This window comes from Scyliorhinus torazame, chromosome 15 (assembly GCF_047496885.1).
Source record: "Scyliorhinus torazame isolate Kashiwa2021f chromosome 15, sScyTor2.1, whole genome shotgun sequence".
Classification (NCBI taxonomy): domain Eukaryota; kingdom Metazoa; phylum Chordata; class Chondrichthyes; order Carcharhiniformes; family Scyliorhinidae; genus Scyliorhinus; species Scyliorhinus torazame.
The window spans coordinates 77638386-77649813 of NC_092721.1; positions in this window are offsets into that span (position 1 = coordinate 77638386).

Sequence of the window (11428 nt, forward strand, 5' to 3'; positions counted from 1 at the left end):
CTTCGGTTAACTTCAACAATTACAATTTCCCTCCCCCCAAAAATTAAATAAATAAATAAATCTGCTCGATTGCACAGAGAGATTCTCACACCTCTGCTCCACACCATCCAGGAATTTGGTGAGGACTCCTCAAATCATGGTGCTGTCTGTTTGGTAGCCATCCCTCCGACTGGACTTGCAACAAGCAGTGGGGAGCTCTCCACTGATTACAGAGATTACAGCCCGTCTCCTGGCCACTCCCGTTACTCTCCACAGTCCCGGCAAAAGCCCCCCAGCCAGCGGAACAACTGTCAGAAAACTATGGCGATGATGGACATTTTCCGTACCCCCTCTCTCTCCCTCAGCAGCCATGGGGCCTGCTTCACGATTTTTAAAAGCACGGGTGAACCTCGCCGTCGGGAATTCACCCCAGTGGAGGCGGAGCATCACGGAGGCCCCGGAGAATACCAAGTCGGGCCCGCTAATATGTCAAAGGTGTTTACTGTATGTGCGGAGTGGAACGCATTGGGCGGGATTCTCCGACCCCCAGCCGGGTCGGAGAATCGCTGGGGTCGGCGTGAATCCTGCCCCCGCCGACTGCCGAATTCTCAGGTGCCGGGGATTCGGCGGGGGCGGGCATCATGCCGCGCCGGTCGGCGGCCGCTAACAGCGCCCCCCCCACCCCCCCGGCGATTCTCCAGGCCCACGATGGGCCAAGTGGCCGCCTGTTTACGAATTAATGTTTACAACAGGTACTTACCGGCAGGGGCTGGCTCCGCGGGCAGCCTCCGGGGTCCTCAGGGGGTCTTCAGGGGGACCGGGAGGGGATCTGGCCGCGGGAGGTGCCCCATGGTGGCGTTGCTTGCGATCGGAGCCCACCGATCCGCAGGTGGGCCTGTGCCGTGGGGGCACCCTATTCCTCCGCATCGGCTGCTGTAACAGTCCGCGATGGCCGACGAGGAGCTGAACCTCCCTATGCATGCGCTGGGATGACACCAGCACACACAGGCGCTCCCTCGCATGCGCCAACTCGTGCCGGCCTGGCAGAGGCCCTTCTGCGCCGGTTGGCATGGCGCCAAGCCCCTTCCGCGCTAGCCGTCGCTGCGCAAACCACTCCACCGCCGGCCTAGCCCCTGAAGGTGCGGAGGATTCTGCATCTTGGGGGCGGCCCGATGCCGGAGTGGTTCACGTCACTCCTTCACGCCGGAGTTGCCCACCCCACAGGTTCGCGGAGAATCCCACCCATTGAAATTGCTGTCGAGGCGCCGGAGAATTGCCATTTGGCGTGAAACTGCCGCCCACCCCGGGCGCGTTTCTCCGAGCCCCCGCTGGGTCGGAGAATCGCCAGCGGGCGGCATGAATACCACCCCGCCGGCGGCTGCCGAATTCTCCGGCGCCGGGGTTTTGGCAGGTAGGGGATCGCGCGCGCCGCACCGGTTGGCGGCCGCTGGCAGCAGCCCCCCCAGCGATTCTCCGGCCCGTGATGGGCCGAGCGGCCGCCCGTTTCTGGCCGGTCTCGCCGGCGTAAGTCAAACCAGGTCAGTACAGGCGGGACCTGGCTCTACATGGGGCCTGCAGAGTCCTCGGGTGTGCGGGGGGGATCTGGACCCGGGGGGGTGTGCCCACGGTGGCCTGGCCTGCGATCGGGGCTCACCGATCCGCGGGCGGGCTTGTGCCGTGGGGGCCCTCTTTCCCTCCGCTTGGTCTGCTGTCAACCTCTGCCATTGGCGGCGCAGAGAAGAACCCCCCTGCGCATGCGCTGGGGTGATGCCAGCACGCGCTGGCACGCCCATGCATGCGCCAACTCGCGCCGGCCGCCGGAGGCCCTTCGGCGCCGGTTGGCGCAGTGCCAAGCCCTTCGGCGCTGGCTTGCGCAGCGCCAACCCCGCCAGCGCCAGCCTAGCTCCTGAAGGTGCGGAGCATTCTGCAACTTCCGGGCGGCCTGACGCCGGAGCGGTTCACACGACTCCTCGGCGCCGGTACGGCCCGCCCTGCGGGTAGGGGAGAATCCCGACCCACGATTTCGGCATCAAAAACAATTCTCCGCCTGATTGCGTTTCCCGATTCTGCCATCGGCCGACGGAGAATCCCCTCCCAGGTCTGGCAATATGTGAGTTTTACATCAATGACAGTGGTATGTAAAAATGATTCTGTTCACACTAATTTAACATCATACGGTGTCTGGACATCTCTGGATCTAATTCTCGGCCTGGGCATTGGCTAAATTGGATTTCTTTGAAGGGATACCAGATTCGAATTACAATGAGAACTATCATATTTATACTAAAGCAAACAACAGTCATTCATTCTTAATTAAGGCACAACAACACCAGTGCACTGCCAAAGTTACAACACGATAGTCTCCTGAAGACTGTGATTATCAATCAAAGCTTGACTCAGATCACACACCAAGGCATTGTTAAATAAAAGCCAATGTGAAATTCTTTCCTTGTTCACAAACCAATTTTTCTTTGTCAGTGCACTATCAAATAACATTGGGAGTGCACTCCAACTATTCAGGCTTCCCTTGGCCTCAGGAAAATCTGACGAGGTCATGGTAGGAACAACACACCAATGACCAGGGGCGAGATTCTCTGACCCCCCGCCAGGTGGGAGAATCGCCGGGGGCTGGCGTGAATCCCGCCCCCGCCGGTTGCCGAATTCACCGGCACCGGATATTCAGCGGGGGCGGGAATCACGCCGCGCCGGTTGGCGGCCCCCCCCCCCGGCAATTCTCCGGAGTCCGGCTGCTAGAATGCCTGTCCCGCCGGCGTGGATTAAACCACCTCCCTTCCCGGCGGGACAAGGCGGCGTGGGCGGGCTCCGGGGTCCTTGGGGGGGCGGGGGGCGATCTGGCCCCGGGGGGTGCCCCCACGGTGGCCTGGCCCGCAATCGGGGCCCACCGATCCGCGGGCGGGCCAGTGCCGTGGGGGCACGCTTTTCCTTCCACCTTCGCCACGGTCTCCACCATGGCGGAGGGGGAAGAGACCCCCTCCACTGCGCATGCGCGAGGATGCCGTGAGCGGCCGCTGACGCTCCCACGCATGCGCTGCCCGGCAATGTCATTTCCGCGCCAGCTGGCGGGGCACCAAAGGCCTTTCCCGCCAGCTGGCGGGGCAGAAATCAGTCCGGCGTGGGCCTAGCCCCTCAAGGTTAGGGCTCGGCCGCTCAAGATGCGGAGGATTCCGCACCTTTGGGGCGGCGTGATGCCAGACTGATTTGCGCCGTTGTTGGCGCTGGTCGGCGGACATCGCGCCGATTACGGAGAATCTCGCCCCAGAGGTATCAAGGAAACCCTCACCTTAATGTTTTGAATGGAAAGGATAACTTTATTTAACCAGTTAAAGCAGCTAGTTTGGATGCTCAGGGTTCAGAATAGGTTGTCAAGGGATCTATGAAGTGTCCTGCAAAGCGTCCTGTCTCCTTTTTTTTGCTGCATTATGCAAAATGGATTTTTATGTCAGGATTTAGGGATTACTTCTTCTGGTTTTTATGTGTTAGCAAACACATTGAAAATATTTCCTTTATCTTTCAGCCACCAAGGCCCCATGGCACTCAAGGACTCACTCCCCTTTCCAACATCTCTACCGACCCACTCCGTTTTCCGAACCAAAAACACTCCTTAAAATCCAAACCTGCAACCAAGCTTTTGGTCACCTCTTCTTTTGGCATTGAGTTTTCCTTTCTTCTTCACACCTCTCTTAACACGTTCTCAGGAAATTCCTTGGGCTTGCTGACAATACGCTTGCCTCTGAGTCACAGCATTTGGCATTCAAGTGGACTCGAGCATAATTTAGGTTGACTTACCGCTGAGATGAGAGGGCTGCCCTCTCAGTGGAGGTAAAAGATCCTTTGGTACTATTTCAGAGAAAAGTAGTGCTTTCCTCGGTGTCCTGGCCAATATTCATCCCTTAACCAATGGCTAACAGTAGCACTGATGCTTCACAGTGCCAGAGTCCATCTTCGATTCCTGGCTTGGGTCACTGTCTATGTGGAGTCTGCACGTTCTCCTCGTGTCTGCATGGGTTTCCTCCGGCTGTTCCGGTTTCCTCCTACAAGTTCAGAAAGAAGTGCTGTTAGGTAATTTGGACATTCTGAATTCTCCCTCTGTGAACCCGAACAGGCACCGGAATATGGCAACTGGGGTTTTTTCACAGTAACTTCATTGCAGTGTTAATGTAAGCCTACTTGTGACAATAAAGATTATTATTATTATGTCTGGTTGTGGCCGTTTGCTATGCACAATCTGGCTTCCCCATTTCCAACATTATAACAGTGACAACACTTGAAAAAAATGCTTCATTGACTTGCAAATCACATTGGGACATCCTGAGATCATGGGAGGCGCAATATGAATTCAAGTTCTTTTATATAAGTCCATGTTCATGTTCTTCTACTGGAACAATCATCATTATCAGTTATCTGACCAAAGATAGATCCCTGCCAAATATTTCCCGACCTACAGCTCTTTAATATGGGTTTGGTGAGCAGGCAGTCTCCAATTCTACCTCAGCCAGATCAGGGATCAAGCACTGTGCTGTTGGAATTAATTTGAACCACCCTCTAACCACCTAATCCACCAAACTAACCCAATGGAAAAATAACAGTGTTTTAAAAGCCAGTATTTACAATTTTATTGCAAAAGTGATCACAGAGGTCTTTACTTATGATGACACTGATACAAGCGGCCAGAGGAATGCTTCCCCTGCAATGTTATTTTAACATTCCGGTTTTGGAGATTAACCTCCTCATTGGATTTTACACTGGAACTTTTGAATGATGACTGTTGTATATAATTTATCAAAAGTTAAATCAACAATTTGTTTTCAGCAAATACATTTTTCATAGGTTCATTTAGCAATCTTTAAATGGAGGAATAGAATAGCTTCATTCGTCTTGATGGTTACCCCATATACTTTGATTCAGGAACCTTTTGAAATGATGTATTGGATAGCACACTGTTGAAGCAAATGCCATGCATATAAAGTGACTAATATAAATGTATTGACAGTTAATTTAGTTGTATAATGATTTGTTTTCTCCTGTCCTAAGCTATGAAAACCAAGCTAAACAGAAAATCTCTTTCAATTTTAACGACTTCCACTTGCTTGGATAAGATGGATGAATTCATTAACGTGTACGATCTGGGAGGAATCATTTTGATAGGGAAAAGTTGCTGAATCTGCTGATGGCTTTCATAATTTCAAAACAAAAGCACAGACACACCTCTAGCAAAAGGAAGACTTTCTAAACATGGACACAAGGCTCATATATCTGCAGAATTGGAATATGTGATTGAAATGTTTATGGGCACATCGTTTCATATCTTCATGTGTCTTTTATATGAAAACCTGCATGAAAAATGGTCATATCATCGTGGGTTTACAGTAAAGTGATTGAGGAAACCTGTAGCCCCACAATGGACTGAAGGATAATAAAGAATTTTTGAAATTGAGAGCTGTGATACTAGAGGGGAGGTGATGGCATAGTGGTATTGTCACTGGACCCGTAATCCAGCCCGGGTTCAAAACCCACCATGGCAGATGCTGACATTTGAATTCGATAGAAATCTGGAATTAAAAATCCCAGGATGACCATAAGACCATTTGCGACTGTCACTAAAACCCGTCTGGTACACCTCTTTTCGGGAAGAACATTTGCCGCCCTTATCTGGAGTACGTGTGACTTCAGATCCACAGCAATGTGGCTGACTCGCGAATGCCTAGCAAGCCACTCAGTTCAGGCGCAATTAGGGATCATCAATAAATGCTGGCCCAGACAGCGATGTCCACATCCTCTGAATGAATGGGGAAAAAAGATGGAAAATGGGTTGAAATAGGCCTCTTGTCTAATGTTCCTTAATAATTCTGCATTAACCACTCATGCCCCTGATATTAACACATGTAATGTGGGAGTTGCCATGGTGGCAACCAATGCAGAAGATCATGGTTTTCCATCGCCAATGCAAATGAGCAGGTGCGATGCTGACCTTGACTGTTTATAAATGCCAAGCTGCTGGAAGTGGGAGGTGCAAGAGAAGGCCTCTCAGCAGGAGGCTGTACCCGGCCAGAAATACCGGAGAGCAATTCTCCTACCTGAATCTCAGCAAGGAATAATTTATGAGGTGTTTCCTCTTCACCAAGATGATCCTCACAAGAATTGACTACGTACTACAGCTAGATCTGCAACCTCAGAGCTGAATGAGGGCAGTATTGTTTGTGGTTGTAAAACGTGACCATGACCGTGACATTTCATGGGTTGGGCTCTTTCCAGGCTGAAGCAGTAGTTATCTGCATCGTTTCAAGTTGGAAAAAGGGAGCTCTTTGAGGCTCAGTATTCCAAGAAAACTGAATATATTTAATTCTACCTTGTTAGAGGGAAGCAGACAGAATCAGCATGCAGCTTCACAAGGACTGTTCGGCTTCCCCATACTGCAGGGTGTCAATGACTGCATGCACTTTGATTTACATGCACTACATGCCAAGTCTAGGATCTACTGCAACCAAAATGTATTCCATTCCCCCCATGTTCAGCTGGGGTGAAAATATACTCAGCGCATTGTGCAAGTTAATGCCCAGTGCTGCTAGCAAGAGTCAATGTCTTCATTGTGCAGCAGTCCACTGTACCATCTGCATTTGAGCTACCATAACAAACCAGAGGTTGGCTTTTGCTTGACCAAGGCTAGCCTTTCATAAACAACATGGCTCTTGTTACTGATATGCAAACCCACGCAAACCTGGGCATGATTCAGTTCCCACGCTGCCCCATGAAATGTGATAGAGCAGGTCATAGTGATGCTTAACGCTTCTGTTGTCTGGACCATCTAACTGTGATACCAACAAACAGCATCCCAATTTCCCATTCACCAACATTTCCATACATTATCTTCCCTCTGTTACTAACCAGCACTTTATTGGCCTCGATGCAAAAATAAACATCAACACAAGATAGACATTCCAAATCAAATTCATAAATCAAACCATACTGCATACAAACATCAACGATTCACTCTTGTGCATTTCCTTAATGCCTGTCTTCCAAGTGCTCTGCCCACCATAGTGTCTAAGGCAGTGTGACTCCTCCAGTGGCTGCAATATTGGTGAAAAGCTATTGGACGGGATTCTCTGGCCCGCCAGCTACATGTTCCACAAGTTCAAACTGCTGCCATTGTAGCTGTGGATAGCAGTGTTCAAAGGGGCTTGCAGGCTGCTACAGCAGTCCATATTGTGAGGACAGCAAGTTGAAGCTTCACAGAAGCGGCGCGCCCTCATCGGCAGCAGGATTCTCCGTTCTCACCACCTGCTAATGGGATTTCCCATTGTGGCCACCCCACATCACCGGGAAACCCATGGGTGTGGGTGCACTGCCGGCGCAACGGAGAATCCCACCAGCGGAGAATCCCACCTATTGATTTTCAATTGGGAAGACTGGAGTTGGCCGCGAAGGATGATCTTCAGCAACTCTGAGCCAGAAGGCTGAACTGCACAACCATAACTTGGGTAGCGGCAATCCAGACTGGCTGTCTAACAGATGGGAACGAGCAAGAGCACTGGCACAGTGTCAGTTGTGAAAGAACAGTGCTTTCATCCTGAGAATGGACAGCAGGTTGATGCTGCACAGATCCAGTGTCACTTCCCCCAGACAACATCCCAGTAATCAACAACAGCTTGTATTTACATAGAAATTGTTGTTGTTGGTGATGTCTTAAAGAAGTGGAGCTGGTTCTGTGAAGCTTCAACTTGCTGTTCTCACAATATGGACTGCTGTAGCAGCCTGCAAGCCCCTTTGAACACTGCTATCCACAGCTACAATGGCAGCAGTTTGAACTTGTGCGGCAGCTAGTTGAACCTGCTTGGCTTCAGTTTGAACTTTTACTGCTGCACCCAGCCATTGACTGGTTTCTGCTTGCGCTTCATAGGAAGTTGCTGCTGTCTCTGGTTATGTGCCACTTCATCCTGTAAGAAAGAGGGCCATGTGTTAGTGAATGCAGTGTAATATATTTGTGTGGTGTGGCTATCATGGCTGAATAGCTGGCAGTATGTGCAAGCTGTAAAAAAAAAATTGTTAGGCCAGCACTTATTACCCATCCCCAATTGCCCTTGAGAAGGTGGTGACGTGCTCCATTCTTGAATCCCTGCAGTTCATATGGTGTAGGTATACCCACAGTTCTGTTAGGAATGAAATTCTTGACCCTGCGCCAGTGAAAGAACAGCAATATATTTCTAAGTCAGGATGGTGTGTGACTTGGACGGGATCTTCCTACTAGGTGGTGGAGGCCGTGGGTTTGGAAAGTTCTGTGAAAGTAGTGAGTTGCTGCAGTGTATCTTGTAGATAGTACACATGTGAGTGTGAAGTTTGCAGCAGTGCTAAGTGTGTAGATAAGGTAAAACTATGAATGTTAGGTATAAACCATAATGCATCGAGATTATTGGTAAGTGAGTGATGTAGGTATGGTGTATTGAGCAGCTTGTCAGGTGAGTAGGAGATGGCATATTGAGATACACCAATTAGTCTTTTTCACTTGTGTGGGGTCAATGAACCTCTTGTGACATTGCACCCAGGTCCTCAGGGCTAGAATCCCAGCCTTAACTAATAATAACAATCATCTTTATTAGCGTCACAAGTAGGCTTACATTAACATTGCAATGAAGACAGTGCCCTAGTTGGCACATTCCAGCGCCTGTTCGGGTACACTGAGGGAGAATTTAGAATGTCCAAATGACCTAACAAGCACGTTTCTTGAGACTTGTGGGAAGAAACCTGCACACGGTGGAATCCCGCGCAGACAAGGGGAGAACAGACAGCGGACGAAGCCGGGAACCGAACCCGGGCCCTGGCGCTGTGAAGTGCTAACCACTATCCTACCATGCCGCCCATAACTAAGACCGCTATCTGCTACCACAGTCTCCCCAATGTTTGTGTGGAGGGTAGCCCTATATGGATAGATGGGATCTCTTCTGCTCTCCAAGTCCTGAACCAAGGCCTTGACTGCAGTGCTCGAAAATTGTCCTCTTTTCCAGATCAAACTCACTTTTACAATGGCTCCAGCATCTGCTCCAGCCAAAATACGCCTCGGACCGGATTCACCATTTTTGAGGCTAAGTGGCAACTCCAACTGTGGCATTTATGAGCCAAAATTGACGCCAAACCCCTCACCGATCCTGCGACCAGTGAGGGGTTAGCAGCTCCGCCGGGTAAAACCCCCGGCTCCCACGATATAAATGGCTGGAGAATGACAGGGTCCATGGCCGCGCATGCGCACGGCGACAACCTGCAGCGGTCGTGCCAATAAACATGGCACTGGCCATGTGCTGCCCCAACCTGCCAAATAATGCCCCCTTTGCCACCCCGACCACCCCCACTAGTCCTCCCAGCCCTCACGGAAGCCCCTTGGCCAGCAGCACGGCTCACGGCCAACTTTGGCAGCGCTGGACACAGTCTCCAGGTGCCACTACTGAGACCACATGTCCCCCACGCGGTCTGGAACTCGGCCCATCGGGGGCTTAACATTGGTGGAGGGCCTTCAGGTGACACGCCAACGGCGGTCCAATGGCGTGCGGTGGGCGACGGGATGACGTCATTTCGGAGGGGCAGATGATAGAAAACCGGCGTCGAACTGGCGTGGTCCCCAATTTGAGTTTCGGAAGGGATTCTCCGCCCGATTGCCGATTACGATATCGGCGTTGGGCAACGGTGAATCCCGTCCCTGCTCTTTACAAGGTGCAGGCTGACCTGAAGATGTGCAGACCAGTTTGAACCTGTGCGAGGCTCTCATAATTATGTGCCCTCTAGCCATGCATGCAGCCCCACAACAATACACTTAGTACGGGCTGAACAGCACAATCTACACATCCTTTTTCGGGTTTACTTGATTTTGCAGTCATTAACTTCTCGATGAGTACATTAAGTGTGAAGTTCTATTGTAGAGACAGGCTTGCAAATCATCACAGTTGTGCCATGTACTCAACATTCGAGTTGAAAATTGTCTTGTGCACCAGCCAATCATAACTATCTATCCAGTCTCCTGCTGCACAGTGAAGAAATACAGATTAAAATATGTGTTTCATAAATGAGAGGAATGTTGGTAATGACACCAAAGCCACACTTGTTTTCATTAAATGGCAGCTTAACTTCACTGGTTTAAATCTCCAGTGCCCTACATTCTCATCGCAAATGGTAAGATGACAGGTGCAGAGCACAATACTAGGTAATTGTCATCAACCTTCCAGCAATAATATCCATAAGAGCATTCACTCATTTACAGATAATGATTATTTAGTCAATAATGAACACTAATGAATCTTCATCATGGATCTTCCACGTGGCTACAGGATGAAACTGAGAGATAGAGGAGCAGAATCTCCATTGCCCGGCACTGGTAGCGGGTTTCCCAATCTGGCAGAGAATGGAGCTCCACGGTGGGTAATCCTCCCTGCGGGAATTGATTCAAGTTTCCCCAAATGTTCCCCTGATTTGGTGGACCCCGCAGTAGGCATAACTGCACCAGTGCATAACTCTGGTGACCCCAACATCCAGCAAATCCTGCCCAACCCCCTGCCTGGCCACCCACAATCCTCTCAGACTTCCCATAACGACTTGTCAATCAGACTCCCCCCCCCTTCAGAGACTCCCATGAGAGACCCCTGCCTGAAAGCTAAAGAACAGTCCAGTCAGTACATTGTGAAGTCATTGCATTTTCATTTGCCCTTCCCTTATATCTGCTACTTCAGACAAAAGTGTTTGGAACAGCAGCTGTTACCAGTGTCAGAAACTTCCTCGAAAGCCCAATACACTTCAAAGGACTTCAAATCCCATCACACCCTTTGAAATTTCACACAGCAATATATTGTATTAGCCAGTATTTGATAGTTTTATTACTCCAGAGACAGGTGCTTGATGGATTGTTGATCTATCTTTCCCTTCCAGCCTTTATGCATCTCTATTTTCCTACTTTGATACTAATCACAATGTTTAGAAAGACTCTTGCTATATGACTGACAGTTCCTCGCCACATCAATAGCAGCTAAGTGTTTTCACTTCCCATTTTTCAAGCAGAAAACACTTAGCTCAGGGTCCGGAAAAGTTTCAGAGTCAGCAACCATTACTGATAACATGGTAGACATGTTTCCAGGTTTTCCAGTTGACTCGACTGGTGGAATGGAAGAGGAATGTTCAGGTCAAAATTCTCAATTTACCTCTTCATCTGTGATTCCAGATTAACTGTTATAAGAATTTACAAGTGTATTGCATAGGTCAAACACAACTTCAAGGCTCCTGACAGACTTGTGCATAAGTCAGACATTACTATATTGTACTTCTGTCCGAATGGGGATTGAAATTTAAGGGGGGAGAAGTGTTACACAGAGACATTTTGAGTACAGTATGTTCTTATGAGCCTTTCTCCTATGTAATTGTTTAATTCGCATCTGTTAAGGGTTCTGAGCCTGTG